We start from the raw sequence: 27,884 nt of genomic DNA, 5'->3' as shown, positions 1-27,884 counted from the left end.
CTTTTAAAACAAACAAATTTTCTAGGCAAAGATTTATTGTAGCTCGGGATTACAATCTGTATGGGCTGGTTATGTGAGTAAGTATGTTATTAGTAAGTCAAAAATAACACAGATTAAAGATGTTTTTTTGTACTTGCTTAAAAGCCCAAATCTTCTGTTACGAGCACAGGATGTAGGCTAAGAGCTACTTGGTGTGTTTTTGTGTTGTGTGTGCAAGTTTGTACTGTGTGTAGCCTATGTGAGCTAGCATTTTTCTCAGTGCCAGGCAGATCAGTTGCATAGCAACAAGAACTTTTTGAGCTTTTTGAGGGCAGGAAATCTTTCACCAGTGGAATGTGTCAAGCACAAGAACAGTGAAAATGGAAAGAGAGAGGGGGTACATAGTGAACAGACCCCGAAATGCCCATTAATTAAAAACAAGACAAGATGAATTCTTACTTGGGGGGAAGAAAACATAGTCATGTTGCAATAATGAGCAGGTATGAATTAAAACGAATAACAAAATAAAGTTGAAGGATTTCACATTGTTTTAAACTTATGAAAACAGGCTATTATATGCTTATGTAATGGCATTTACTTACTGTTTTATATCCCTCCCAACATTTGTGACATCCTCAAGAACTCTAAACTCCAGCTGTGGTTTGGAGAACTATCTGATCAATTTTTCAACACATTTTGTCTCGGGCTGTTTTCAGATCTATCGCTTGTTAGCTTTGTTCCAATTCAGATTATAAGATTTTACATTGTTGCATTATCTCCTTGGGTCATTTTGTGATCACACTGCAATATCGTGAAGCGCACACCAATGCAGGGCTGTCAGCACGCCATTACGTCACAGCCTCCTTTCCCCACTGTGTAGGTAAAGAAATGTCATGTGTACTAGTCGCTCTTTACAATGTTGGGTGCCTCGAAGATGCTAGTTAGATTAGCGCAGATTACTGCTAATTGACACATACTCCGTGCTCGCGCCACGCACTACGCCGCACTTAGCTGTCACTCAAGTCAATCATTGTGTTCACACAGTGCGTGTTCACATTTGTGAGTTTTCGTGCACGTTAAGGCCCCCAAATTTGCGATTCATTTGTGCAAAGGAAAACCATGGAAAACCACTACAGATCCAATAGGGTCCTCGCTCTGAGGTCGGTGCTTGGGCCCAAATAATCGATTGCTATTCGAATATTCAAAAAGCCGAATATTCGGGTCCAGCCCTTGATAATACTGCACACCACGCTATTGAGACAACCTGGATCACCGCGGTGGGATATCCTTTACTGTGACAGCCCCACCAACCATGATTACTGAGTAGCACAAATGAGGTGTTGAACCAGTAGATGTTATCGAGTCCAGAGACGCTCTACTGATGTTGAATGAGAAGGAGACGATGAGTATCATAGCCTATCACTATTTTTCTGCTGATTACCAGTTATAATCAAAATCTATCGCTGCTTATTACCAATTCTACCACTACTGCTGCTTCTGTTGCTGCTGCTCATACCTCTACTAATGGAGTGTGATGAGTCAACCAGTTATATTTACCGGTTGCTACGTTGATTGCGTTCTCACTGCAAACAAACCCCTTCAGGGTTTGATTGGAAGCGAGCCGAGACCACCTCTTCTTGGCGATCTCTCCTCGCTTGCTTGTTTTGTTCCGCATCAGAGAGTGATTGCTTATGTTTACATGTGTCCAAATGAACCGTTTTCTGAAATGAATCTCCAAACGATCCCAGTCGTTTCACTTGAAAAAATGGAGGTGATAATTACCAGCTGAATACACCTGTCTTTAGGCCAAGCTATTGCAGCAACTGATGGAAATTATGGTATATTATACTAGACTTTGTGTTAGTTATTCTCTCAGTATGTAGGTAAAAATTCTTGTCATACAAAACCTCATAAAAATATCTTACCAAAGCACTGTACTGTACACTTGCTTCTTACATACCCAAAATGCTTAGGGGCACATAAGTATAGTCGTGTTGTTTAACAAAAGTCCTTTAACAGAGAGACACTTAGGCCGAAGCTGTGAGAAAGCAGGGGAATGTCTGCTGAAGTGCACTGCAACAGAAGTAATGGGGAAATAAAGTCTTCAAATTTTAATTAAAATGCATAAAACAGTTGGTTAGATGACAAAACGTTTTGTTTCTATACTGGTTAGGGAAGCTGAAATAGCAGTCAGGGAAAATGCTTTCAAAGAAAACATTTTTAAAACCATGAGGCTTTTCAAAGCAATTTTTCAGCAAATTGTTTTATTGTCATATTCACACAAGTGTTTTCAAAACTTGTGTGTTTGTGTTTGTGATCAAACTCTTACAGGCTGTGTCAACGTGACGTTTCTCTGCAGAAAGTGGCTGCAGCAAGTAGTGCTGTTAATGATCCTGTGCAGTACCTACCCGGCAGGACTTGTGTGTAAAGAGTGTATGTGTTTGAATAGTGCCAGAGGTCACAGCAGAGTGCAGTTTAATAAGTTGCCTCCTTGTTGGAGATTACCTCGCTCCATCCTTCCCAGTGTGTAAGCTCCTTTTATTGTCGTCATTTTACTGTTTCAGACTCGCAGTGCTTTTAAGATACTGTACTATTTCAGTAGCAACCAGTGATCAGGGCCTTTCGCAGGGTGTGAAAAGAAGACCTTTTTTGATTTTCCGTTGTAATCACATAAAACTCCCTTATCACTATGGGGCTTATCTCCATCACTGCCTTGGGAATTTCTCAAGTTTTTTAATCTGAAAAAAAATCAGTCATTTAGACCTTAAGTCTTTTCCTCAGTAAAAATATGTCTCAGTATACAGTATAAGTCAGTCAGTCAGTCAGGAGTTAAGCTCTGTCATGTTCCACAAGCTCTTTGTCACTGACAAATGACAAGCCTTCAAGGTCAAAAACAGAATTATTGCCTGGTCAGGCAAGTTTGTCAGGAATCTACTGACCAGAAAAAAATTCCAGCTGACCCTTATTCAAATTTCGTATCAAATTTAACACAAACGTGGTTTGCTATGTCATCATTTTCAAGGCAGTGATGTGTCTGCACATTGATTAGACTCATAAAATTTGGCGGTGCAGTGGATTAGTTTTGAAATGCGCTCTCTGCTCCAACAGCAAATGTGTTCTGATGACTTTCAAGTTTACAATAATTATCTGCCCTACTGCCTGCTTTCCAGTTTTTTGTACTAACATCAAACTTCAACAGCAGTCTATCTAATCTATCTTCTCTTTAATTCTCTTTTTCACATAATAAGTTGTTCAACAGCTTACTGACATTGTTAGCTGTTTGAGTGTCACCAATCAATCAGAACTATTGATAGGTGTTGTAGTGCTGTGTTCTCAAAGCTGCTCTATTTCTGTTACAAGTTCATCTTTCTGCAAGAGCTTGTGAGTGAGTGTTGATTTTTATTTTTTATTTTTAGCAGTTTTCTTTATTTGCCTTTTTTTCTATTTACAAGCACATTCTTCAAATATCTCTCAAGTCACACCCGGCTGGTTGATTTTTAGTTGTTGATACTTAATAATTGCATCAGATTATCTGAAAATAAAGACTTTTAAAATGTTTTTCATTCAAAATACGGTTTCCTCCCCTATCTTTTTTCACTCCAATGCCTGCTATTAAAGCAGTATATTATCTCTTTGTCCATTTGAAGATGTAAACCCCAAGAGAGCTTTATTCCTTTACCTACTTTATCTACTATGCTACTTCACAGTGAACCAGGTCTTAGATGCAATCTTAACAGATGTTTCATTGACATTCAGATGTCCTTACAACTGCTTACAGTTGTGTTCTGGGTTCAGGATGTTGAACATTGTCAGTCTCTCTTGTCAGCGGCTCTGCAGCACAGCAGCCTAAATAGAGCTGTCTCCTCTTAACACTGCTACTGCTGCACCACATATTTTAGTCATACCATTTAATTTAAAATAAATACCACTTAATGGATATCTTGAGCAATTTGTATATTTTGTGAAAATGTGTGAGTAGAATATTTTCTTTTTCTTGGAAGGAGAATGCTAAATAAGAAAATAGGAGAGAGATGATATTTTGTACTGGGCTTTATATGAAGTTTTCCTCCACTTATTATTTCCTACTCATTTAGAAGATTTCTCATAGCCTTTAGATAAATAGAAATTAGTGCTTTATAGAAGTAGGTCTACATTGTGCTTCAGCACCATGTGTCTAGTAGTTATTTTTATTGTAACTGACAGATGAAGATACATAGTTTTATAACAGTGTGTGATGGACAAGACCTAATGATAGTGTCAAACTGTAGGTAATGTAGCATGTTCACAATTATAACAACTATATTTTAATACTTCATCCCAGACAGGTGTTTGTTTGTGCCTTTCGCCTCAGTTCCAGTCATGTGTTTCCCAGCTTTTTTACACATTGTACAGTTTTGCTGTGGCTATTTTGTCAGTGTGTAAGATGTTAACCACTTCGCTGATTCAGCAATAGAATCTAGTCGACCCCGTGTTTAAAGTGGGAGATGAACTATTGATTGACTGTTCTTCCAATAAATCTGTCACACACAAAGCTGAAATGCTGGTGATCAAATTTAAGACACCTCTAGGGAATAATATGTCGTCATACATTTCTCTCATTCCATGAATTATGCTGGTGAGCAGTAGGGGGTGGTGCAATTTTCACATAATTGTCTTAATGTCTTTCCCAATATGTTGGGTGCTGCTGCTGAAGAGATCCAAATGTCATTTTTAGGCTAGTCTAGCACAGCATTTGCTTAATTTTGTGTTAAATATTTCACTACTTATTGTACTAATTTGAGCTCGGGAAATAATATGAAATCATCTGGAAATTTCAGTTTATTCTGAGCATGAGCATCAAAGCTATTTCAGTATTGTGATAACAGTACAAACATGTTTGACAGCAGTAAATAGCAACTCCTTTCCATCTCTCACTATGATGTTGTATTTTCTTTGTACTATATCTTTCTGGATTCATGGCAGTGAAATGCTTTCAACATACCTCCTGAGATCATGTGGGAAAATCAATTGTTCAATAGCAGGGCGTTGTATCTTAGTTTTTCATATTGGAACTGTATGTGTTTGGGCAAAGACTGAGGGTGATCACATGTAGAGTCATGTCAGGTAAATTGTATCAGTCTGGTCATGCTATAACTTTTTGCTGTTTGATGCTAACTGAAAACTTTAAAACTCTTCACAAACTTCTACAAAATTATGCCTGACATCACTTTGTGCACTTCCCTACCCAATCACATAGAACACTGATTGTTGTGCATGAAGAGCTTGTGTGTCACCTGCCTGCAAACATGCACGTGATTTTGCTTCCTTCAGAGATAACATGATCCTAGAGAGGGACAGGTTCAGTAAAGAAGGGCCCATTCCCTTCATGGGTGCTTCAGTACCTTGTCCCTGTGCTGGTTAACGCGTTAATCTGACTGTTTGTGGAGACATAGGCAGAACAAGAGCTTCTGGTTAAACAAAATTAAACCCAAAATTCAACACAAACTTGAGCATTTAAGCAGCTTATAGATGTCAGCAAGATCTGTATCACACACACAGTGTCCCTGATAATCAACTAAAGAGCCTATACTGTAATCACCATAGACAAGCATTGGCTGTGTTGGACTTGTCTTCTCCATGCACTTAGATTATCTGTCTCCAGCTTCTTTCACATTCAAGGTCAGAGACAATTTGTAAAGGAGAGCATTGGCTCTCTTTCAGCACTCTTCTCTTATTTCCTTCCTCCTCCTCTTCCTCTCTTCCTCTGCTGTCCTGTCCTACAGGGGAGAGAGCTGGCAGTCATTCAGCAAAACAACTTGGCTCTCTTTAATTGGCTGTTAAAAAAATAACATGGTCCTTGGAAAGTCCCCTCAGACTTTAAAGCAAATAATTTGGACTGGAGTTTGAAGTGTGGAATTGCATTATTGTTTATTCCTGGATAGTAAGCACAGTGAGCTGTAGTGTTCATTTGCTTCAACAATGAGATTCAGAGTCATTTTTTTCTTCCTATACAAAACATACTCTTTCAAACCTTATTTCCCTGAACTCAATGTAGCATTAGGACACACTGTAGATGACTAAGAAAGGACATTCCTTATTTTAACAAATCCAAAGAAATATGTCTGACTAAAATGTTTTTGGCTTTTTATTCAAAAGGCAAAAACTCATTTTCATTTTATACAAATCCCAAATAAGGTAATCCCTTTATAGAGATAACTAACTCAATCCAAAGCATAGCTCAAATAAACTATTAGACAAGTGAACTCATCACTGCTTGAGTATTGGTGTCAATTGGCAGAACGAAGCGTCAAGGCGAAGAGTTTTGTTAGTGTCAATAAAGCTGAGCTGACAATCTGTTTAAAGTTATTCACTAAGTCTTGTTGTATGTAAATCAATTTAAAAATAAACCTACCATAAAATTCAGTAAAGGCCTTTAAGACACACTTTTGATACCTATATTTAATCTAAACAGCTGGCTGCATCTTATATATGGGTGTGACCAATATACCAGTATAAAAAGTATAAAATGTACGTGTGATGCGACCTGATGAGAATGAAAATTCACCCCCATTCATTGTGTATTGCAAGCTGTGCTGGGACACATAGTGACACTGACCAGGCTGGCTGGCAGCACCACTTTAAAAAAAAGTTTAAAAAAAAATGATTTAGGCGCCTTTTGCCTTTATTTGATTGGACAGTGGATATAGTCGGAAACGGAGGAGTTAGAGTGGGGAATGAGGTTTATAACGACTTGGCTCTGTTTAATTGGCTGTTAAAAAATTAACACGGTCCTTGGAAAGTTCCCTCTCACTTTAAAGCAATTCATTTTGGATGGAGTTTGAATTGTGGAATTGCATTATTGTTTATTCCTGAATCGCACGCACAGTGGGCTCTAATATTCATTGTGTTGCATTTAGGTTGCTGCTTGGCTGAACCATGAATAGGACTTGGAACATTTTCTGTCCATAACAGATGTGTTAATCAGTCATCTGACACAAAAACATTTTTTCCATCCAATTATTATCGAGATTTTCCACTCCACCCTGGAATGACATCGCCTAACTGTTTAGTGACTAAGGAAAAATCAAGTGCTGTAAGGACATGATGATTGTTGCCTGGAATAGATTTGTAAGAGGTGACTTCCGAAAGGAGAAATTTTGTTTACTTGAAATATACAAAGCATGCGAAATTAAACAGTTCAAATGAATAAATATCGCTGCAAGGTGTATATATTAAACTGTGGTCAAAGTTAGAGGACAGAATAGTTTTTGTTTATATAAACCTGTGTTTTCTGGGGAGTTATATTGTTTTAGTATGGGAGTATCTTTCCAATATTGAACATTGTTCCAATGTCTAATATTTGCAAAGTAAATTCTTTCCTTCCTTGCCTCCAGCTAAACTGACAGCCCCTTGTAGCAGTCTTGACCGTAAATCATATTTGTGTTCAGAGTCCACTTATTTCCCATCTAGCCAGGGGCTCAGAAACAATCTGTCATCTCTGGCCCAACAGTGTTTTAGAATACAGCAGGGAGATATCTTTACATGATGCCTTTAAGTGACTTGTTTGCTGTTGTCTTTTTATTGACTCAAGAGAAGCCGTGTCCTGGATTTTCCCATAGTCACCTCTACCTAGCAAACATTCCTGCATTTCAATGTTCCTTATCTGACAACTGGTTTCATTATTATATTAACAGGAAATGATGTAATAACTCCTTGTAACAAAAAATGATGTGCAGAATAATCTTGCCAAAAATGCTTTCAAAGCATAAAACATGTTGCCCAGTCTTCTTAGAAAGTCTATTGTATTCAACTGAGAATGAACTCCATTCACTCACAATTGGCTCTGTCTATTCATATGCATGTTCCAGTGAGTCTTTTTATAAACTATCTGGAGTTGTCCAGCTTACAGACGTGCAAGACTGATTAATCCTCTGCCACAGTTTAATCCTCATACCTCACCTCAACCAGGCATTCATTTCCCCTGGAAATGGGGGAATAAGAACTGAATATATGGCTCTTTAGGAGGGAGCCTATGTGTCGAGAGAGAGAGAGAGAGAGAGAGAGAGAGAGAGAGAGAGAGAGAGAGAGAGAGAAGAGAGAAATTAAAGAGAGAAAAAATGGTGAAGCTAGGGTAGATTAATGGCTTTGGACACCCAGCTTTTCTCCTCTGTACCACTGATTTCTCCACCAGCTGAACAGATTTCAGAGTCAGCCAGCTTTCTTAGATTATCAGTACTACAATGTGTTATTTTTAAAGAATTAGCACGGGTCCCAAAGGTCAGTTGGGAAAAAAAGGTCCACACAAACAACCTGAAGGTTTTCTGGGAAGTAATTCACTTTCATCCTTGTATTAACTGTGATATGTTTTGTTTTTATTGTATGTCTTTGCACAGTGCAACCAAAAGACACATTTCTTCCCTTTAGACACAAAAGGTAGACAATAAAATATTTTCTACTTCTACTGTATTGTATTGTATTATAATCTATTTCTATTGTATTCTATTTTATCTTTTATGTACTGTATACATGTGAGTCTGGTTTAAGAGATTAAAGGTTAAATCTTCCTATTTCTCATCTTCAAAATATCACTAAGTTGTGTTTCCATGTCAATCACCCTTTTTGTTACACGAGTTACAGTTTAATTCAAGGTGTAGGTAGAGAGCAAGCTTATCTATTCGCACCTTCCATGTGCATTCAAAAGTGAGCTGGGCTCTTAAGTATAAAGTCAATTACAGACACAGGGAAGAGCAAAGTAAAAGGTCTGTTTGAGCTGGATGTCTCAGCAGTTGACCTTAGTTCTCAACCTACACACACAATCACTCCTCAGCAGACTCTTTACAACCTCTGTGTTTCCTCTTGTTGTTTGGTGTTAACTAGGGGCCATGTGGTCAGTCATTAATATTTCAGCACCACCACAAGTGCTAGGCCACCAGCCTCTCTTTTCTCACTGCTATTCAGTCCGTGAACATTTTGTTCAGAATGAATAAGGGACATAAAAGAGAAAGAAAGAATAAATGAAAGATAAGATTAGCTTCCCTCATTGAATCAAGTGTAGTGAGGATTAGAGCATTTTAGCAGGGGTTGACATAAGGGCTATTCAAGATCACTGGCCCCACCATTGTAACCAGAATCACTGACTCAGCAGCCAATTTCCACATACTCCGTGTGCGATGGCCAAAAACTTATATCATGATATATGTAATTCTTTAATAGGCAATAAGTAATAGTTATAGTTCTATAAATTCAGAAAATAATGGTTTAAATTTATAGTAATTCACATCACTTTTGATTACTTTCTTCTTTTAAATTTGGATGTAAAGGGGATTAGAGAAGATTTTGCTGCTGCTTAGTTAGTTCCAGTGTGAGGAAATGAGGTTTCATTCATCTTTGTGACAGAAGTCTTTTATTTGACACCAAGTCTCTCTCAGTTCAATTAGCTAGGGTGAACGTTTGTTGCTGTTTTATGCACTGCTTGCATGGTCTTTCCTTGAGTAATACCCTCTTCTCCTCTGTTTACCCTTGCCTCTTGATTTGATATGCAGAACGTTTCGCTTAAAAAAACATTTGACTGAGTTCACCATATCTGTAGGACGACGTGTCCCTGTCAATTGCCTTTGTGTGTGGGTAGCAATGTATGTACATTGATGTAGGTTTCCGAATTTTTGTGGGAACAGGGTTGTGTGTGTGTGTGTGTGTGTGTGTGTGTGTGTGTGTGTGTGTGTGTGTGTGTGTGTGTGTGTGTGTGTGTGTGTGTGTGCGTGTGTGTGTGTGTGTGTGTGTGTGTGTGTGTGTGTGTGTGTGTTTGTGTGCGTGTGAAATGTTGTTGTTTGTCTTTTGGGTTTTAACCCAATGGTGATAAAATGGTGCTGTCCATACATTCCAATACTCTAGCATCATATATGCTTAGCAGCAAAATAACATTTTGGCTGCATGTCAGAATGAAGATCGGTCCTTCAGACGGATGCACTCAGTCTGAACACTAAGGGAGGGTTGGGAGAGGAAGGGAGGTGGATCAAGGAACGAGGATTTCTTTATTATCCCCAAGGGGCAATTTGCTTTGCAGCCAGCGGAACCATACAAACCATCACACAATTAGAGTGGTGGGCTGAGGGAGTTTGTTTTGGTCTCAGAGATTGGTGCTTACCGTAAGTGCGACATCTACCTGATGGAAAGTCACATATTATACCTCTAAGGTATACAACTCCGTCTGTTATCTGTGAACCAGTCCTTCATTTTACCTGTGAATGATCTTATGTAACCCCCTTTCAATTCTAGGATGTCATTGATTATGTTTATGTGCACTAGCATTCTATTTGGCTTGGTTTTCTTACATTAAGCTATGTGATGTTTCTGAAAATGTTAGACCCCTCTTTATTTTCATACCTTTGTGATTCAACACAACCCATGTTTATGATTATCTGTGAAGAGGTATGCCTTGATTACTTTGCCACTATGTCATGTGTCAACAAGGAATAACCTAAAGTAGGCTTTTGCACTCCAAAATCACTTGTTTTGAATCTTTCAGATTCCTTTTTTTTTTTTTCAACTTGTATTCCTGGTATGGCCATTTTTGATTTTAAATTTAAACATGTAATCTAATTATCTATGTGTTTTAAGTGCAGCTTGTGTGTTGCAGAGCCTCCGACATTAAGCACAGGTTCAAAGAATTGTCACTCCTCATAAATGTCTGAGTTTATTGCTTCAAGGAAATACAGACTAAGCAGTGTGTGAGTAATATATTAGATAAGACGGAGCGTGCATGTGGGTGACCTCTCATAGAGAAAAGGTTAGAGACCTTTGGGAGTCATCTCATTAACTGCATGGTTGTGTGCCTGCTTGCACCCAGACACAGTGCATGGTCCTGTTTTACTACAGCACTCAGGAGATGGTCTGAGGCTTCCGCAATTAATAAGGCTAATGGTTATTGGCTGGTGGCTAGTGACCACGATATGAGATGTTGGATTGACCCGAGGTAAACATGGGCTTCATGAGTTAACAGATCCCTTGTTGAAGGAAATGGAGCTTTTATGGGAGGGAAGGAAGAGGCCATTTATAGAGAGAAGGACAAAGAGGATGAGGCGCCTTCTACTAATGTGTCTAATAGGCTTCTTGAATGACTTCTCATTCAATTAAGATGGATGGCATACATTTTCTCTTGTGCTTAATACAGGTCTGTGTTTTCTTTTGTGGGAAGGCGTGCCTGCAGCAGTTATTTAAAATTAGTACACCTGCAGGATTCGGGTGGGGAGAAGCCGACTTTCATGTAAATGAGACGAGTGCTCAAATGCATTTCCATGTAAACAAGAAAGTATTTTCCCTCTGAACATATGGGTTAACAAATTATGCATCTGTATATAATGGTAAGAAAAACATATGGGAAGTCAAGAAGAAGGAAATCAAAAGTAATGGTTCTAGTGCTGTGTTATGATTTAAGCGGTTGGAAAAGAATGGTGATTTGAATGGATGGCTTTGGCTGTGCAGGACAGGGCAGGTACCTCCACCTCTGGCTTTCTGGGATGCTCTCGTCCTCTTTTGCTCGCTCTCGCCAGGTTTTGGTGCACTGCAGCCCTGAAATCTCTGGGACGTGCTGCATTGATATTCAGGGCCTGTGTCTGATCCCCATCACTGCTCTCCTTCTCTCTCTCTCTCTCTCTTTCTTTATCACACCTTTTCTTTCTCTCTACTGATCAGTAACTATTCCTCTCTTTTCCATGCCCTGTCTAATAAAAATGGTCAAACTGTTGTTTTTCCATCACTAATACTATACACATCACACCAAAGGTTTCCTAACTAAGCCAAAGTCAATGTATACAAATCTCTACTCAAACTCATTCATAAAATGTCATTTTAAAGTTCCTTCAAAGTTATCCAGTCAAGACCACATGTCTCCTCCCCTGCATTGCTGCAGCTGCTGTGGTATCTCTCTACTGGTGACACTGGAGTCAATTAGATCCCTTAATAAAGTTATATTTCTTTTTGTCAAGCATCCTGTAAGAGTTTGTAATTTTTTCCCTCGTCAGATTAGATAAGAAATGAACACAGTCTCCTCAATTAGACAAACTCACCTACAAATAATATATAGAGTATTTAAGTACCTGTGATCATCAACGTTAAGTCTAAGCAAGCTTCATCTCATTACCAGCAATAGAAGGCCAATAAGGTTTCTTCAAAGAGTTCCCCTGTAGAAAAGTACATGTCCAGACATGCTGTCTCACTTTTTTGTAAGCCACACACGCTAGGCTTGCCATTGTTGCAACTGAGTGTTCTGGCATTCACTAATCACATTTCTTGCCCATCAAATGCACCTTGAGGGCAAACTTCAAAATATTTGATCAAAAATCCACTTGGACCCAAGTAAGAACTGATTAGATTTTGTTGGTCATAGGTCAAGGTCAGCGGGGCCTTAACTCCCTCCTATTATTGTGACAGTCATATCTTAAAAGTGCTTTGAGGGAATTTAATAAGTTATTTTTTAGAGTATCCTTCATTGAGAAGGCTCTACTGACTATTAAATACTCTGCAGTCTGCATGGAAAAACACACAGAAAAGATAAAGACCCTATAATATTCAGGGTGTAAATAGTTGTGGTTGTACCTAAATGTAAACTTAATTATGCAGTCTTTATAATATTTATGTAGTCTATCAATTATTTTCACTGTACACATACTGTACCCCTTTTCCTCTGTTCAAGCCTGAGTTACACTGTCACTCACATTGAAAATCGGATGTAGGTGGTTGGCATGGGGCACAAGTGTCAAGTCAGAGGCGTCACACCCAATCTAGACTTGCAAACTCCAGGTCCCCCTCCCTGCTGCAGTTTCAGTGGAGCGTCTCAGTGAGTGAAAGCTGTAGCTTTAGATGCGGACCGTTAGATCAAGGACATGTTTGATGCAGTGTGAGCTTTCCAAGCCAAGTTGAGTCTGTAAGAGACTCATAAGCTAACTGTGTGCAACGTTTGTGTTTCCAAACAATGACGATCCAGGTCTCTATCGCTGTGTGCTCAACTGTGCACCGTGCGGTTGAAATGAGCACACTGAGTTCACGTGCAGATTTTCCAACTTGTCACTCAGAAACTTAATTTTAAACTGCTCAATACTCCTGTTGCAGTTGGTGTGGAAAGATCCCCTGAACACATCCAAATAGAGCTGATACTCCTAATGTAAAGAAACAACCTGTTGACTGTTTATGGTTAAACTATTTGCATGTTTTTAGTGGGAGACAAAAAAATTGTCAATTAAGCAATAGACCAATCCATCCCACTACCCAATGTGACTTTGACACCCCTGTCATAGGGTCTAACAGTCGCTGTTATTACATTGGAAAAAGGCTGCATCCAGAAATAGTCCCATGGTATGTTAGGACAGCAAATTTAATGTCATTGAATTTAAACAAACATTAAGCATACTGAGCAATATAAAACCGACCCTATTGGACAGCATTGAGAGAAACATTAATGAACAGGGAACGCTGTATTCTTAGTTCTACTTCAAAATGTTCTCTTAGTTAGGAAGAGTGTTGTATCATGATATTTATCATATATAAAGGTCCTTGCTAGGGATGAATGATATATTGTTTGATCATCACAACTGCAAAGTGCGTGTATGCAATAGATTTATTGCAGGACATGCAATGCCAATCAAGTGACTGAATCATGTCATGCTGGGTCTTTGCTGTTGTTTGCTCCATACCAAAACCACAATTTTTCCTTTCATTTTTCCTTTAAAAACATAACTGACTGTTGTTGTCCTGCATGTAAAATGTAGACGTACGGGAGACGTTGCTGCTACGTACCGAAGCATGACACTTGAGGCAGTTGCTCATTTATACAAGGCAGATTTAAAATGAGTGTATTCCCTATCAAGCATTACGGTGCTGAACAACACTACATTTTTCTGACTCAAATCTTGTCTGATGACTGTGAATTTTCTTCTTCTCTGGTGGAACAATTGTGTAGCCGTTCTGCTATACAGCATGTAAAAACTCAGACCTCTACAACACGGTACTTTTGACTGGACATGCTGTGTAACGTTGTCCCAGCCCGCTTGGTTGTCTGAGCTCAGTCATGTGTTTATCCACGGGGGAATAACCTGAAGTGCGGGGAAGCTGGTCTGGTATTTAAATAATGCACCTGTGACTCAACATGAGAGGGAGAGCGTCTTACACAGGGTAAAAAAAGGACGTGGAAAAAATACACCATCAAAACAGAGAGAATAATAAAATGGTGAGAGAGGTAGCGTTTTGACACAGTAAGCACCCCCCACCCTTTGTATCTCGCTGCAAGCCATGACGGGACAAGATGTTGAATAGTGATGTGCTGGCAACATGACACAAAGCTGTTATCCTCTATTATCAAGACTGGCTTTCTGGATAGCCCGGTGACTTGTTGGGGGAGAACAGGTGTGTCTGTGTGTGTCGTAAAAGAAGCAGACACACATGCACAGGCACAGCATTATGCCCCACAGCCATCATGTTCCCTGGGAGGGGCTGTGTGCACATTTGCATAAGCAGAATGGGTATCCCCATCTCCAGAAGACTAGAGTGGAGTTGACAAGGATCCGTGTCCTTGAAAGTTACCCTCCCCTTCTCAGCTTCCCTCTTCTCCATCTCTGTGTTTCTGCTCACCCGCATGCCCTTGCCTTTTTTTTTAACCTTTATATCTCTGGTTATAATCCCTGCATTCCCCATCCCACGACCCCAGTTTTCTTGCTTTAAAAAAAAAAAAAAAAAAAAAAACCTCTGTCTGTGCATTCATTTTTTACTCCTTTCATCTGTCTTGCTCCAGTGCTCCAGTCCATTCCCCCCCCCCCCTGTAATTTTCCCTGTCACTCCCCCTTCTCTGGTCGTTTTTTTTTTTTTCGAAATCATGTTTTGAGCATGTCTACATTGCTCTGCGCTGAGGGCAAAATGTCACAAAGAAAAAACAAATAACGTAGAAAATATCTGTTCCCTCCTTGCCTTTCTTTCTCAATGTTGCCAACCTACCATCAAACTCCATCCGCAACAATCATTACATTATTTTGTATCCTTCATCCTTCTATCTTGATCCCTCCATCCAGTCAGGGAAAATCTTTGTCAAGTGAATAGCAGCCTCCCTGCTATGCAGCACTGTTCACACACACACACACACACACACACACACACACACACACACACACACACACACACACACACACACACACACACAAACACACACACACACACACACACACACACACACACACACACACACACACACACACAAACACACACACACACAAACACACAAACACACACACCAACCCCTGCCGCCTGCTGACATGGTACAGGCTGTGCATTGAGACAGCCCCAGCTGAGGCGCTAGCAGTGAGTGTGCAGCTTAGCGCGTCTCCACACGCACGCACACCTACACTCACTCACTCACTCACACACACATGCACACACACTAACTGCACACAGAACCACAGCCCTGGTGGTTAGTCCGCTTCTGCATGTGCCGCGGCAGTATCATTTTTAGGTGGGAGGACTTTCATGTTGCGGTGATGGTGGTGATAATAACCCTGCTGCCATGTAAGTATACATTGCCCTTGTGAAAAATGTGGATGAATTCACAGCTTTAACTGCATTTGTTAGTTTCTTTTGATTATATGGACAGACTTCATCTTCGTGTGAACATGTATCAGTATGTGTTGTTCCCTGAATGCATGTGGTCTGAGGGTATGCAGAACATTTACAATGCTGTAGCCCTTAATGAGTATGCAGGGTAATTAAGAGGCTGGTGATCTGTTATAGAACGAGAGGAAGAGGATCTTGAAGATGATCTGTTATGTTAATCATTCTCCTACAGAATGGATCCCTGCTTGAAGATCTCGCTATTCTGAGTTCATCTATTTCTATCTGCATGATATATTTACAACATATTCATTATGCATGTTTAATAGGACTATGCTGTATGCCAGCCTTTAATAATATTTGAGGTATCTAAATATCCTTGCCCTATTATCTCTGTAGATAACAAAGTGGTATTATACACCTCTTCACTCGGGCAAGCCATCTGTTGGTAGCATACAGCCTGCAGTCTCTCTTCTCTGTTACACTTACTGACTGCTTCTGTCATAGCAGCAGGCTTCGCTGCCGTAACTCATCGTGTGTGTTTGCCGGCTAGCTGTCTTCACTGCATTAGCTCACTCACTACTCGCCATGGTGACTGGATTAATAGCGGAAATGATCACCTCTCCTCCTAGACCTGTTGGCTTCCTGGGCAGCTGCTTATTGGGCAGGCTTTTTTGGCTGATTAGATTCAATGAATTTGTAACTTAACCAGCTAGTTGGATGAATCTTGACATGCTTGACAAATCAGTTGATTGATCCTGACCCTAATTGACAGAAAGGGTCGCTGACTTGTTGCCTGGTGATTTGTAGTTCAGTATGACAGCAAGTTTGTGCAAAAAAAAAAAAAAGAAGAAGAAGAAGAAAGAATCCACTTAGAGAAACAACTGTATGGGTGGGCAGTCTGTCAAACTACCGGTCAGCCACTTGCCTATAGCCAGCAAGCTATTGGGTCGTTAATGCATTCATTCAGTCAGCCACACTGTTAAACGGGTTGTCATAGGAAATTGATTGTGCCTCTGTTGGGGCTGGGATGACTGTGTGACCTCAAGCATCAGCTCCACTGCACCAAGACAGCCGGTCAGCTCAAAAGAGTGTCAGTCCCTATCTCTGACCTTTTCTTTATTACTACTCACTCTCATTCTCTTTTATACAAAACATTAAGGAGATGACACATTCATGATCAAAGTGCACATTCATTTGCCCTCGGACTTAAAAAAAAAAAAAGGAGGAAAGAAGAAAAGAAATGGAGCACAGGAGAAATAAGAAAAAACGAATTTACTGGATGCTTCATTGAAAGTCACATTATAGATATATTAACACTTTTGAAGATGTTTGTGGCGTAGTAGTTGCACAGCAAGCTGGGAACATTCCACTGGACTTTAACTCAAACGTAGCCTTCACCATGAGAAATATTGGTATAATATCTATATCAGTTTCAGAGTTTACCTTCCAATACTTCTTCATTAAACTGAAATCCCCCTTCACTTGTAGTTTACATATACCTAGGTTCCCTTCTCAATATAAATGTAATACATATGCAGAACCACGTCATGTCAAACATTTCTCAGTGCTCCCGCCAATTTGTCATTGAATTTAACAAGTAGATTTTTGAAGTATGATTTTAACAATCACAAGGAACAACAGATGAGAAAACCTCCCGAGGTCTACATTATACAGAGAGCACCTGCTTTTTGTTCTGCTTAGTCATATCTCATGTAGTCAAGGGAGAATCTGTGAGCGTCGCAGTGCATTCAATTTTGCTGTGTCATCATCACCTCTGTGCAGCATAGCGACAAGCACAGTGTTAGAGCAGACCTCACTGTCATTTTTCTACAAAAACATATTCTAAAGAGCCAAGACAATGTATAGCATTCAGTATTCATCGGAGGAAAATGAACATGCCAGGATATCTGACATAATGCTCTGTTATATTATGAGAAGCCTTTTGTGATTTTGTAAGCTCGTCTTCAAGTGTGGTAAACCGTGGAAAACAGAAAAGAAGAGATGATGAGGGGGGGAGGGGAGTATAGGTAGAAACTTGCAAGGCTTTCATGCTTTTTGATGACAAATTAAATTCAAATCTTACTCATTATTCAGCCTGATGTTCACATGCAGTTAGTTAGTAAGGAGTATGAGGATTATGGATTATTAGAAAGCTCTTTGAGGGATATTTGATATTTGTGTCTCCCCTCCCCCCCCCTCCAAGAGGTGCAGTTTACAAACAGCATATTTTCAAATCATTTAAATGTTTAATGTTATCCATTTATTTACATCCAGTATGTGGGGAGAACAAATGTTTACGATTATTCGGTCTATTCCTCATGAAATGTGACTGAAGCTGTTTTGAAATGCAATTTATATTTGACACTGAGTGCAACCTGCAATAGTTTTATGTTATATTTCTGCATGCAGCAATAAGTACAAGTGTTCTAATTAATCTGATCTAGGTGAAAAGACTTTGACTCCCAGTCACCCGTTATGTGAGGATCTGACAGCTCAGAGTGTGTTTGTGTGCACGCAGGTGTGTGTGTGTGTGTGTGTGTGTGTGTGTGTGTGTGTGACACACATGACTGACGGTGACTAATAGCGTTCATCTTTTCTATTTCTGACCTGTCAGTCATTATATTTTTGGTTTGTTTGATGGTGATTTGTCGAGTTCTTTTAGAAATGTGACTCAGGACTGGGAACATATGTTTGAGGTATTTCTTGCCACATTTAGGTCATCACAGTGAGGGGTTAAATGTGTTTCCTTTTTTACAAGTTCATTCAAAAACATTCTTTCTTGTTCACATGCGTTTGATGGGAATCCAAGCCCAAAGTGTCTGGCATTTTTATTTTGTGTAGTGGGTGCAAAACCTTAGGTGACAAAGTTGGTGTGCTAATAATTTGGGTTATTTCGTCCATTTTACAAGTTTGTATCTTCAAATAAACTGACTTGGCCAGATGTCTCTTGAACGTAACAGGTCATGTTGTTTCAGATCAGATGGCGTCGTGTAATTTCAATTCCCATTTTCACTACAGAACTTCTCTTGGGCTTTTACATGTGTAGAACCCCCCCCACCCCCCCTAATTCAAACCTACTTCTTCTAAAGATTGTAAGTATCAAGGTAGTTGTACGTACATCACCTAGGTGCAGGGCAGCAAAAAATCAGCAGACCGAGGAAGTGGACAGGCCTCCACATCCGCTTAGGCCACAAAAACTTTGAATTCATCACAATCACAACGTTTCGTCCAGAGGACCTCCCCAGGTGATAACCCCCTGGATGTCCCTCAGTCTACTTTCTATCTATAACCAATAATTGCAAATAAATAACACGCAAATAGCATGTAGCGCTATCAGACAATATTACCATTCTATAAACTACCAATAACTGTATCCAAGTCATCCTAAAAAATATTAGTTTATCCTCAATGCTGCATTTTTTTCTGAAGTTTTTTACTGACATTTGCAGTGTTTGTTGTTTCACTCTCCACTTTCTTTACTGCATCAAATGAAGGAACAGGGAGCAACAGTTGAGCAGTACGTCCTTCAATATATACTTCATAATGTCACTACAAGCATACACTGATAACATGACACTTAATATCCATTTACTGTAATAGCAAACATGAAGTACACTCTGTACATATCAGGATTTGTGATAACATATCTTGTAGAATGGCACTCCATAAACAAACATTTCTAGCAGTAGGTAAACATGTTAAGTTCTTCTTAGTATTAACACGTAACAGTATCCAGATCAGGGTTAGAACTTTTTGAACTTGTTACAGTCTTAAAATGTTTCCAAATTTATAAAATTACAGGTAAAAATATGTAGACATCTACATGTAACATCTGAGTTCATTTATCTACATTAGAACATGGGCTGATAACGTGAAAGTGTGATGCAGCGTGCACTCTTGATTCAAAGGACTACAGTCACTCATTCACTCTTATTTATTTTTCACCTCTCCTCTCGTCTCCTCCTCCTGTCTTTAGTCTCCTTGTAGAACACTTAGACTGTGTTCAATTTAATTAGACCGATAATTCCCTCATGATTTCTTCAGGCTCATTTGGAGCAAGGAGAGGGCCACAGCAGACTTTTTTTTCTTCCTATCTTCCAGTGACCTTGCAGCAAGAAGTTAATGTGTGTGAGTGTGTGTATGTGTGTGGGCATGCATAGGAATGAGCACATAGCATTTACATAGAGCAAAGCACAAGGAGTGTGAATGTATTTAATGAAAACATGAATATAAATGAATACATGTGGATCAAATCCATAATCCCTACATGTTTTAAATGCACAGATGGCTAAACTCCTGATACGGATGATATTGAACTACGGTATTCAAACAGTGTGTTGGTTTGTGAAATACTGATTAATGCTTCTGAAATATAACACAGTGCAGCTGCTGCTAATTCAGGATCAAATGAGATACATTTGTTCTGCTGGACTAAAATGGCCACCGATGAATCTGTGTCATCCTTCTCTCTTGTTCTATTAACAGTTGGGAAGACGAGCTCTAATGTAACTATGCTGCAGCCAATAATATTTCACCATTATGGTTCTTCCTTATCTCACTGTGGACGAGGACGGCCAAATTCAAAGCTTGTGTATCTTACTTGGCCTTCTGCCTGCTGCCCTATTTTTCAATGAATCCTGTAACACCAGTATCAGTCCCTTTTCTTCCACTGTCATTACTAATAAGAGTGTTCCAAAAGATAATGGCACAAATGCATGCACCATTTATGTTTTTAGATGTTATTGTAGAGGTTAGTTTAAGTTTAGTGCAAGAAAAGATAGAAGTACAAATGCTTTATGAAAATATATATAATAAGACTGGCTGGAATAAAACATGTTTTGACTGACTTTAAGTCAGAGTAATGGATACAAAAAAATCACCAAGTTAAAATGATGACAAATGACCTAACAATGACTAACTGATACGTATCCCCAATTCCTTCTACATTTTGGTTATTATGACTGAAGTTCAGTATCAGACTCAACTTGCCATTGTTTAAAAAAATGGCAGAAACTTTGACCAAAGTAACTCGTCATTTTGAGGATCGACCCACTTGCTTTCATGTCTATCAGAGAGTCCACTCATTGTTCCAAGACTTTCACTTTTTCCACATGAAACAAATACAAGTACCAAAGTCTTGATGTTACAATTAAGAAGACATCAATCCTAAATAGAGGCTTACTGGTTACGTTTAAGGAGTGCTGAGTGTGAGCCGAGAGACAGATAGAAAACATGGGTTTTTGTTTGGGTGTTTAAAGTAGTGAGCGGGTTAGAACTCAGGTGGTATGCTGTTCATACTCTTCCTTGTCGTCACACGTGTTCTTTTTTTGTCTACTCATGCTTTTGCCTTCCAGTCTTTTCAGTCACTTTAAATTGGCTGATCTGTACCTTAGAGCACACACACACACTTGAGATGAGGCTCAAAAAACGTTCGTTGCTGATTGTTAAAAATGGATAGAATATTCTGTATCCTAACATGACAATTCAGTGCCCGCCTATTTACCTCAGATGTCATTTGACCTGTGATAGCCTTCTGTAAGAAGCTATATCATGCTTTTTGATCCCTGCTTGTTTTCAAACTAAGCAGCTTGAAAAGCAGCAAAGTGCTCACATGAAAAAAGGCTTACAAATCTGGGAGCAGATGAGTAATCTGAGGGGACGATCCTGACCCACAGGGTGACAAATGGTAGAGGGCGGGGGATGAAACTCATTTTGTTTGGTTTGTTTGAGTAGTGACAGATAATTGCTTGTATTAATTAGTGAACATGTTTATGTGTTATGGGGAGAAATCTTGTTCTACCTTTTTGTCTGTGGAAATGCCCACCATAGAACATTATTTTTCTTGTAAGGATAGTTAGTTCTCAGATGCTTTTAATTAAGAATGCATTCCAAAAAAAAACTTCAGTATGCACTTTTGAGGGCAGGTACCAGGTATTTGTCTCATTTATGGCTTTGCAGTTTTCCATTTCTGTGACATTTACTGAGGTGACAGTGACACTGGTTCAGCTTCTCATTAAGTCAATACAAACTGTTGAAAACCTCTCCTGAAAGATGGTTTTCCAGCTGTACCTCAAAGATTAATAAAATCCCCATGAGCACATTTGTCATCCACTTGTTTGATGCATTATTGTCTGAACATAATGAACGTGGTGCTGGGGCAGATTAAATCAGACTTATTTTAGGGGGTTGAAATGAGTAAGGTTATGATACAGAATTTGGTGCACTAAGAGAGTCAGAGTCGTAATCCTTACAAAGGGCATGAGTGAAAAGGTACACCTGCAACATTTTCCAATGGTTCTTTGTACACAGTAGTTTACGTGAGTCTGTTGATGACATTTCTTTAGGGCAGTGGTTCTCAACTGGTCGAGCTGGTCAGGACCCACCACCAACTCCTTCATGAAAAATCGCAATCCTAATTTCTGATATTTGTCAACCAGTCAGATTTTTTTAAATGAAAATTTGCAGAACAAAGAAATGGAACAAAACAAACTTCATAGACTTTTTGATACAATTGTTTTTCATTGCAAAATTTCCAGACCCACTTCAAACGGCTCTGTGGCCCACTTTTGGGTCCCGACCCACCAGTGAAGACCCACTGCTCTGGGGTGTTTGTGAGGCGTCTTAATTAAATCTGTACGACATTAAGGAGAACAAGAAGCTGAAGCCATGAAGGCATTTTTTTTTCATTAACTAATAATTAATTAAGTTCATCTCTTTACGATTGAAATGAGTATGTGACATGTTTAGCAGGTATTTGGTCATAACCATAATACTAGTTAAACACATGATAAAGTCAGAGGAAATATATTATAGATGTTACCATCCATCCATTATCTATACCGCTTGTCCTGTTCAGGTCGCGATGGGCTGGAGCCGATCCCAGCTGTCTTTGGTCGAGAGGCAGGGTGCATCCTTTCACTGGTCGCCAGTCAATCACAGAGCTTATAGATGTTATATAGAACATGTAGTAAGTTAGTTGTTCACATCTTAAAATCTACATTGCCACCCATAAAGCCAAACTGCTTGTCTCGCTGAAAACATGCAGTTGCTTTTGCTTCTCCACGTTGATGCTTGTTTTTATCTTTTTGTCTTCTGTCAGAGGAGACAGCGTGCAGTCCCATCAATTTTTCCTTGGAGCAAAAGTTGAATGTATTGCTTATTTGTCTTTAACTGTCCTGTGAAGAACTCTGATTTATGGATGCTAAGCTACACTGTCTGAGTTGAGTGTTTCACTGTGGGTAGCCTTGGCTTTATGTAGTAGCAGGAAAGTCTTTACTGATAGCAGGATCATTTTAAACTGACTACATGGTTATGTTGTTTAGAGGTTGTTTTTAAACGCCCAAGAGATCAATGTCAATGATATACTTTTATAAAAAAAAAAGATGCATTGATACTCTTTAGCCAACTTATATTCCACTCACACTGTTAATCATCCATGTCATTCTGTCAAGTTAGTAGAGGTGGGAAAAACATCGATTTATGTAAAAATCAAGATTCTTCTCTTCTAAGATTTAAAATCGCTTCATAACTTCCAAAAACCTTTTTTCTTTTTCTTCTTTTTTTTTGGGGGGGGGGGGGGGGTAATCAGTCACTCCCTGCGTAGTGCTAAAACTAGCTCTTTAACTTAGTAGAATGCCAAATAGAGCAACAAGAAATTCAGCCAGTCTCACAGATGACTGGAGTAGACCCTGAAGTATTAATTCATAAATATTCTTCGAATCCATGGATCTATGAATCCAGAATCGTTTTGAATCAAAAATCGATTCTGAATGGAATCATGACCCCACGAATTGAAATTGAATTGTGAGACACCCAAAGATTCCCAGCCCTACAACTTAGTCACCAATGTGTTCTAATAGGATTTGTTTGAGATATTACTGCTTAATAGCAAAGCTTGCACAGACAGTATTGAAAAAACAGAATGAACTTTTCTCTTCATTCCACTCCATGTATGATTGACTTCAGTTCCACTTCCCTGAGTTCCTGTACAAGGTGATTGACAGCTAGATGCCATGCTCCAGGGGAGCTGGGTTGGGAGTCTAGTTTGATTCGAGAATTCCTGGCATATAGCAGACCTGCTTCCCATTTGCAAAATATGATCCTACAGGGACGAAACCACATCCTGTTAAAGCATCTGAGCATCCCCAACTCTATTGAGCTAACACTACTCAAACATTTGCTATTAGGTCATCATGTTCCAATAATATTTATTATTTGTTTGTTTTTAAAAAATAATTTATTAATTTATTTAAAGCCCAAAACCACCTTGATGTCATTGATAAGTCGGAAACTAATTTACAAAATAAAGATGTCCTACAAAAACCCATTGACACACTCATAATGATGAACAGTCAGAAATGATGAAGGTTCTTATAACTGAATTTGCTTTTGAACATGCAAGAGGATGACGCAGGGCTGACATGTTCCAGCAAAGCTGACCAATCAGAAGAAAACAGGCTTTGAGGCAGGGGGGACTTAAAGAAACAGGAGTTTAAATGATTTGTTTGAGATAGGGATGAACTTAAAGGGATTGTTTTTGAACTGTGAATCATGGACTCCCAGAATAAACATATACAGCTGGAAATTAGCACAAGCTTCATGGAGGGATTACCCTTAACTTCTCCATATCTCCCTCATACCTATACTTTTACCCTGACACCGTTACAAAAGTTGTATAATATTATTTGCCTACAAAGAACTCAAATAAAGCCGTTTTTTTCTTCTTCTCATTATCAAAGAATGAATCAATGTCTCATTGCAAGAAGGAGTGACAGACGTCTTGAGATGAGGCAATTTAATTTTAAGCAGGGACCGAAGATAGGGGAAAGTGTACATCTGTACATCGCCCAAGTTGACGTGTGTGCTGCAGAAGCAGAGTAAAGCAGGAGGAGGCAGACAGAAGTGTAGAGGATCATGAGGCAGAGATGGGTCAGCCACTGTAGCACAACTTACTTTATAATTCAGGCAGTACTTGTCCTCATTTGGAGAAGATTTTCACAGATGTGAGAGATAGGGCCCATTTGGGCTTCTTTTTTCCTGACCATAAACTTAAATCACTCAGTTCCTTGTCCTCTGCCTAACCCAGCCATTTCACAGCTACAGCATATCATCACCAGCTTTCACATTCTCGCTTCTCGACTTCAGCCCGTGCAGCTATTGCGGCTGCCTGTCTTTTCTAAAAAAACACCCTCACCATCTAATAAGCTAACAATGACCAAGCACAACCATACATATGTATTCACAAGTGTCTCTTTCGCTCTGTCTGAGTCATCTGCGTTCTCATTTCCCCCCCTCTCTACTTCATCTTATCCGCTACCTGATGTGAGTTGGTGCTGCAGTACTTTTTGAGCTCCAGCATCGGCTTCTAAAATAACCTTTTTCTTCGTCAGACTGTGTCTGCGGCTCTGAGTTAGCATGACAGCTGCTTTCAACCCAATTAGAGAGCGCTGATAGTGGCTGAAAGCAGGCTCTCTCCGTGTGGTAGTTATATAACAATTCACCTCAGAGACAATGTCAGTTAACACATTTTTCGTCTTTTCTCAGTGTGCTTGTTTGGATATTGCAGTGCAGTATTGCGCAGCAGCTGCTATCAAATGAGTGTGTTTTTGGGGATTCCTTTAGAACGGTCCGACTACCCCTGCAGGCAGCGAAGCAGATATTAATCATTTTCATTCCCTACATTTGTTGCAGCTTACGACAAAATGCATTTCCTAGATGGTTAACCAATAAACCCGCAATGTCTTGCTGGTGATTAACAACATGTATTTAAGAAAAAGCTGAATAAAAAATTTGATTTAGTTGAATTGATCACAATAGGACAAGAAAATGATGAGCCACAAAAGCAATGATTTAAGATTGGCACAAATGTTTGTGATCTCTGCATGACAGCAAGAATGAATCAGCAAAAAAAAGTTACATACACAGCAATATCCCTTTGTGTATGTTATATAAAATAAAAGGGAGGATGCAATTTTAGCCACACAGCCACAATCTCCAAATCCTAGTTTTTCAACTACAGTATGTTGTGTCGATTTCATCACATCAGAAGGTGCTGTCATGTCCTTCCCACAAAGCCCCTTATAATGAATATGATCAATCCTTTATGATATCAAAGTCTTCATGCAACAACAAATATCTGAGCACTTGTAAAGTTGGGTTCAAGATTATGATTTCATATTTACAGTGCAGGTGTTTAGAGCAACTCTATCATCACTGAAGTCTCCTGCACTATTTTCTGTCACAGGCAGGGGGTGCTGTATGCCAGTGCTGCTGCTGGTGGTGCAGTGGGCTTAGCTCTTCCTCACTGTGCTCAAGGACATTTTGAGAGAGACATATGGAGAATATGCATGGCTTGACTGTGGACAACAACAAACTATTCACTGCTTGTCAGACTATAGGAACTGCTCACTAAAGAGAAAGCAGCAATTAGCATTGAGGATCTTTTCATCAATCACGTTATAATCACAGAGCAGAACAGAGAGACCTGGCAGACGAGGCACAATCAGATAGAGAAAAACATGTCGAGGGTAAAATTAATGCTTATAAAGAAACACAGTATTATAATGCACTTTGTGTGGGAAGTCTCGACCTGAAGACGAATATAGAAAGAGAGAGTGTGATGATTTCATCAAGACACACTTACAAAAACTGCACTCTGGGATTTTACTTTTCTCAACAATATTAACTACAGCCTCAAAATGAACCTAAAATTTGATCACTATAAAAAAAATAAAAAATCTTTAGTTTTACATCATAAAAAATAAAGATGAGTATTTACTTGCCTTTCATTTTTTTTGGTTGATTTATTTTATGTTTGATGTGCAACTTAATATTTGCCATTTTAATGAAAAACAGTTTAGTAAGTTTGAAACAAAAAGTTGAAGGTAATACGACTACCACACTAGTCCTAAACGACTAAACTACATGTGCCCCAGATTGGTGAATGTAAAGACTCCAGCCAGAACTACAGAAAAGGGGGACGTCAAGTTGTTTGTCACACAGAGTTCACCCAATCCTCTCAGCACTGTCTGCAGGACACGTAACAGAGCATTACAGATGATCATCAACCAATTCTGCAGGGGACAAAAAAAGCTCTGTCCTAGAAGTGATTGACAATGTCTAGCCATTTGGCATATTCTTACAAAAATAATAGTTTAAGAAATCACATTCAGAGTATCTTTGTATAGTCATATGCATTGTTCGACTGGAGCAAAATGAGTCCCGAAATGATGCAATAAGTTAAATTTCATCCTAGCTCAAAAAGTCAGCATCAACTCTCATTAGATCAGTTATCTGTGTTTTTCCCTTCTTTAATTCGTATAGGTACTTGTATGAGAAAACATTGCAGAAAAGAAAGAAACAGTTGCTGCATTGGCTTTATGTTGATAACCATTTTCTCTATTAAAGCTACGGTAGATCCCTTTTTGTTTCATCAGATGTTCGTAGGGCAAAGTGTACAGTATGCTGGTCAGATGGTTTAAACATCTGGCTGAGAGCGTCATGTTTTCAGTTGGACGGTTGGATCCCATATGCTGTTAAAGTTCATAAAGTCCAATTAAGTGTTCTCACTCTTACAATAAAATGCTGTTAATTATTGCAAATTCTTCACTTTCTCTTTGAGTGCTTGATGATATACTCATTACTCACTGTCAAGCCACGGGGAGGATGGCAACAATGGAGACGGACTGACATGTAGGCAGGGATGTAGACAAAGGAACCGCACAGCAGGGAAGTTTTAGTCAGCTATAGTTAGACAGGTGAAGCTGAAAGAGAAAAGACATGGGACAGCATACAGACAGACAGACAGACAGACAGACAGACAAGTACAAAGACAGGATGGGAGTGATTGTTTTTCATTAAAAGCTTCATATCCCAACCACTTTAAAGAGCGCTTTAATGATTCAACATTAAGGAAGAACCATTCTGTCACTCTGACTTCCTCTGGATTTGACCTTATACTAAATACCAACAATAGATCTAATTACAGCTGCCCTCCCTTGTTTTTAGGAATAAAAAGTCAGTTTCATGAACACTCAGTTTATGTGTGTCTGTGTGTGAGTTTACATTGTATACAAAGAATAACATTGGCTTTAAAGTTACTCAGCTCTACAGCAGTGCACCTTATCTTTATCCTAGCCTCTCTCTTGCTTAATCTGCTGATCCCCCTCTTGGTTCCATAGTTTTGTATCACTGAGTACTGGGCTGAAACTGAATTTGAATTTTTCTAAATTCTGTGTTTTACGATGTGTTCCATTGGATCAGATGATCAGTATGCCGTTAGCAACATCCTTCACTACAGGTCACGCAACATACTTCCAGTCCGAGCTACTTTGGAT

General features: G+C 39.2%; 1 protein-coding gene across 4 annotated transcripts in view; it reads left to right on the top strand.

The window, feature by feature from the left end:
• atp2b2 (ATPase plasma membrane Ca2+ transporting 2) overlaps positions 1-27,884 on the top strand; it is a 127,722-nt gene that overhangs the window by 24,104 nt on the left and 75,734 nt on the right. For 2 of the 4 annotated variants that reach the window (XM_061043165.1, XM_061043164.1), the window contains exon 1: positions 15,324-15,504. The exons of the other annotated variants lie outside the window; for them this stretch is intronic. The gene's annotated coding sequence lies outside the window, so the exon portion shown is untranslated. Of the gene's footprint in view, positions 1-15,323; positions 15,505-27,884 lie in introns of those variants that run through there. 4 annotated transcript variants of the gene reach the window in all.

The sequence above is a fragment of the Labrus mixtus genome, chromosome 7 (genome assembly GCF_963584025.1).
Source record: "Labrus mixtus chromosome 7, fLabMix1.1, whole genome shotgun sequence".
Classification (NCBI taxonomy): domain Eukaryota; kingdom Metazoa; phylum Chordata; class Actinopteri; order Labriformes; family Labridae; genus Labrus; species Labrus mixtus.
Note: the sequence above shows the minus strand (reverse complement) of the source record. Positions and strands in the feature narration are given on the sequence as shown.